This window comes from Palaemon carinicauda, chromosome 41 (assembly GCF_036898095.1).
Source record: "Palaemon carinicauda isolate YSFRI2023 chromosome 41, ASM3689809v2, whole genome shotgun sequence".
NCBI lineage: Eukaryota > Metazoa > Arthropoda > Malacostraca > Decapoda > Palaemonidae > Palaemon > Palaemon carinicauda.
Window position 1 is genome coordinate 30504034 of NC_090765.1, and position 5326 is coordinate 30509359.

The following is a 5326-nucleotide window of genomic DNA, read 5'->3' on the forward strand; positions in this document are numbered from 1 at the left end:
CTCCATCTGCCCCTCACCATGATCTCATCCACATATGGCACTCGAGTAATCTTATTTATAGCTTCATTTCGAATCCTGTCCTGCCATTTAACTCTCAATATTCTTCTGAGGGTTTTGTTCTCAAATCTACTAAATCTCTTTGGAGATTGTTTTATTGTCACACCACGACTCACGTCCATAAAGTAACAATGATCTCACTAAACTGATACATAGTCTGATTTTTTTTGTTTAATTTCAGGCAATTTGTTTTCAAAATTTTATTTAACCTAGCCATTGATTGATTTGCTTCTTCCAATCTTTCATTAACCTCCAATTCTAAAGACCCTGTATTAGAGATCATAGTTTCTAAATATTCAAATGATTTGTGTGCATGTAAATATATTTAAACATATAATCCGTTGATTTCCTCATGATAATACGATCTACAATTTTGAAATATTCTAAAATTCCCTATTCAAAACATTTAAAATATCATATTTTGAATCAATTGAATAAATTCATCTGAACCCTCACATACATACATATATACATACATACATACAAACATGCATATATATATATATATATATATATACACACATACATATATATACACATATATATGTATATATATACACATACATTTTATATATATATATATATATATATATCATACTAAAAGTTCCAACCATTTTTTTTTCAATAAGACAAATATTTGTCAAGACTTTGTCAATAAGAAAAAAGGGAATAATGAGAGGACACTTCTACCCCACCTCCCCCCTTCCCTCAACACTCATCTCTCTACTCCAAGTCCCACGTTGTCTTGAGTCTCTAGCATTCTATTTCATTGCAGATTCCGAGAAACTAGCCACTTCGTCTCTTATCAAGGACATCCGCCAGAAACGATCATTAAAGGGAAGTTCACGATGTCATAATAGAAGACGACTTCTTATACAGGCGGAATGTTAATGAAATAAGGGTTCCTCAGGACAAATACTACACCACATACATTATGTAGATATGTACGGTATATATATACAGTGTGTGTGTGGGTGTGTGTGTGTGTGTGTATGTATATATATATATATATATATATATTTATAGATATATATATATATATTTATATATATAAATATATACATATATATATATATATATATATAGATATATATATATATATATATATACACATATACACACACACAAAACAACAACAAAGGCAGTGTTTTCTAGTAAACTGCAGGACAAAGGCCTCAGACATGTCTTTATTCGTATCTAGAGTATGGCTATTTTCATCACCACGCTGACCAGTGCAGATTGGTGCTGGTAGGAGATTTTTGTGTAATCAACCACACCAAACCAACCTATTATGAGAGTCCATGAATCTATCTATCTATCTATTTATCTACCTATCTATCTCTCTCTATATATATACATACATATATATACATATATATATATAATATATATATATATATATATATATATATATATATATATATATATATATATATATATATATATATATATATATATATAATTTGGAAGTGGCCTTTATATATTAAGAATAATTTCTAATCTTTATTGAAAATTCCATCTTTTCAATTGTCACAGTTAAAATTCCCAAGAGAAGAAAAGTTATTCATTAGATAACTTGTATCATTTCGACCTCATCGCAGCGTCCTCAGAGTGGTTGATATATTACATGATCATCCTTGTTATTGCCATGGAATACATGCGCCAAAACACTTATGTAGCTCGTTCAAGAACGAGATTCAAGATCAGTTTTCGCCCTAGTTTTCCATGTAAACGGCTATGCAAAAAAAAAAAAAAAAAAAAAATAATGTGTAGGCAGAAGCAAAGTTAAGAATTGAAATGTAAATAGTCTTATTAGTAGTGGAAATAGTATTACTGCAAAAGCAGAAACATAAATTCTGGTAACTCTATTACCTAAAGTAATAACAAGGGATACTTCAACTATTCCGTATTTGGGAAAGTAGCCATCCTTCGTCTACACTACAGTATATCCAAATTGCCTTAGAGTTGGAACTAGTTTGTATTTGAATTGGTCACAATTATATAAATACGCTGAGGCTATTGCTCTCTTGAAAGAAATCTTGTCAACATGATAAGTAGGCATATCTTTTCTTGCATGGTAAAATACCAAGTGAAGGGGACAGACCCTGGTTGAATTATGATCATAGACACCCTTATTTGCAGATGTTTTAAGCTTGTCGTTTTGGGAAAGATAACAGGTCAGATTTGACTTGGAATAACTATACTCTCCCAAGAACTATTTCTCAGAGAGTTAAAGTCTCAACTGAAAAGGAATACAATTTTGACCATAAAAGAAAACCTTTCTGGTACAACACAGGAGCATTAATGGTGGGCTTATCTTGTACTGCTTCCAGTCTATCTATATATCTCCTGAATAGTTTGAGCCAGAATTGGACTCCGTATTCTAGATGGGGTCTTACTAGTGATGTGCATAGCTGTAGTAGTGTCTTTGTTTAGTTGAATTGTCTCTTTATGTAACCTATTAGTTTTTGTGTTTTCTTTTCAGCTTTTATGCTCTGTTAGGTGACCTCCAAATCCTTGCTGATAGTAATACCGAGATCTTCCTGCTGGTCCACGCTTTCTATTTCATTACATAGTGAGTAATCTGATTGTGGGTTACTATAACGTATGTGCATGTCTTTGCATTTCCCACAGTTGAAAGGCATTTGCTATTTTCAGGACCATTTTTCTAGCTTCATTAGATCCTCTCTTAAGGCTTCTACGTCTTCTGAATTCGCAGCATTTATGCCTAGTTTAGTATCGTCCGCAATTTGGCTATTCTACTAGTTAACCCTAAATCTATGTCGGTAATGTAGATCAGAAATAGCAATGGGCAGAGAGAGAGAGAGAGGAGAGAGAGAGAGAGAGAGAGAGAGGAGAGAGAGAGAGAGAGAGAGAGAGAGAGAGAGAGAGAGGACCAAAGAAAGTATGCTTCCTCCATATCTCAATCAACGCACTCATCTACTTGAATTATTTTCCCTTCCTACTTCTCATCAGCAATGAGCCTTCGCGCATTATTCTATCTGTCCCCTTTCGTGAACATGACAGTACACTAGGTATCTACAAATCCCTCGCTCATTCATTGTTGTTAGAATGACAGGCATCAGTCATTCATTCATTTATTTTGGCATCACCACAGTGACCTAATGGTTCATTCATTTCACCACCCTCACTATATAGTACCAGATGTGGACCTAAATCATTCATTTGCTTATTTCAAAGAGACGCCTCCGACCGCATCCTGTAAAATCATTCACTAAACCATTCTGTGATTTTTTCAAGACCAGGTATACCTAAATAGATATTTTTTTTAAATACAAGTGAAATGTCAGTCAACGTAAAACCATTCATTGTTCATTTTAAGACCAGTAGTATAAATAAAAAACCAAATGAATAACTTATGAATGTTACGATCTTAACTACGACCCTAAATCATTTACTTTTTTAACCATTATCAATAACAGTACCACGTGATCTTATATCATATTCAACTAATGTACGCGACCCGTCAAAATGACGGCTAAATATTTGGATTGATATGCACATACACCCACACAGACAAATTCAACCCTTCCCACCCCCAAAACATTTCCTTTCTGTACCACCCGTGTGTCACACGATCGTGCATAATAAAGAAATTTCTCTCTTTTGTATATATTATCTCTTTGTATCTTCGCTCTCCCCTCGCACTGACAGCAACTTGTATTAACCTGTCTGCCTACTTCATTGTTAACTGTTAATAGAACCGGTTGCCGGTTGGACAAGAAATAGCATGTTTGTATTTTGCGACCTTCTTACCGGGACCTAGTGTGTATATATACTCGATGTGTCTGTAATAAAGTTACTCAGTTGCATTCATCTCGCCTTTGACTCACAACCTACTCTTGGCACGTCACATTTCCTAACAACAGCCCCTCTCGCCAGGGACTTGGAGAGACGGAGTAGTTACACGTTTTGCCAATGAGCGTGACCGGAAAGAAATTATATATTTCTATATATTTATATATAAAGAAAAACTTGATCTTTATCATATAGGGTAGATTCTTTTCGAATACAACCTCTTACACTTTTAGATACTCCGATAACCATCCCTTATCACCATCATAGTAACTTCAATATAATGAAAACAAAATCGATCCTACTGCCTAGCTATGCTTTCTTTCACCGTCTTGTAATAAAGATGTATATCATAGGAAAACAAAGGGATTTTTTTTTTCTTAATTTCTGGAAACCTGCATTCTTCCTTTTCCTTACAAACGCCAACACACCTCTTCAAACAATAGATGCAGCGCTCGATTCAACACAGAGAAGGCTACTGCGAAGAGGGAAAAATCTATGGGGGGAGAGAGAGAGAGAGAGAGAGAGAGAGAGAGAGAGAGAGAGGAGAGAGAGAGAGAGAGAGGCTAATATAATCTAAGGGAAGTGGGCGTTATATAGTAAAAGAGAAGCGTCAAGAGAGAGAGAGAGAGAGAGAGAGAGGAGAGAGAGAGAGAGAGAGAGAGAGAGAGAGAGAGAGAGAGAGAGAGAGAGAGAGGCTAATATAATCTAAGGGAAGTGGGCGTTATATAGTAAAAGAGAAGCGTCAAGAGAGAGAGAGAGAGAGAGAGAGAGAGAGAGAGGAGAGAGAGAGAGAGAGAGAGAGAGAGAGAGGGAGAGAGAGATGCTAATATAATCTAAGGGAAGTGGGCGTTATATAGTAAAAGAGAAGCGTCAAGAGAGAGAGAGAGAGAGAGAGAGAGAGAGAGAGAGAGAGAGAGAGAGAGAGAGAGAGAGAGAGAGAGAGAGAGAGAGAGGCTAATATAATCTAAGGGAAGTGGGCGTTATATAGTAAAAGAGAAGCGTCAAGAGAGAGAGAGAGAGAGAGGCTAATATAATCTAAGGGAAGTGGGCGTTATATAGTAAAAGAGAAGCGTCAAGAGAGGGAGAGACAGAAAGGGAGAAGGGCAGAGGCCTCTCTTCACTGAGAAAAAAAAAAAAAAAAAAAAAAAAAAAAAAAAAAAAAAAAAAAAAAAAAAAAAAAAAAAAAAACAATGACAAAAGCCACCGCGGACGAGGTTACCATTTCGCAGAAAGGCCAGATCTGAGAATTCTATTGAAAGAAATAAAGAGAGAGAGAAAAAAAAGGACTCGAAAAAGGGGCCTAAGTCCACTGACACAGATTCGGCATCATTTAATCTTATTAAGTCGCCTTTTGATCTTCAATCTTCGGCGTCCCTTTCCTTGAAGGGGCCACCGGACCGGAAGAAATAGTAAATCCAACGTCGTCAAGATGGATTTGGGATCGCTTGTG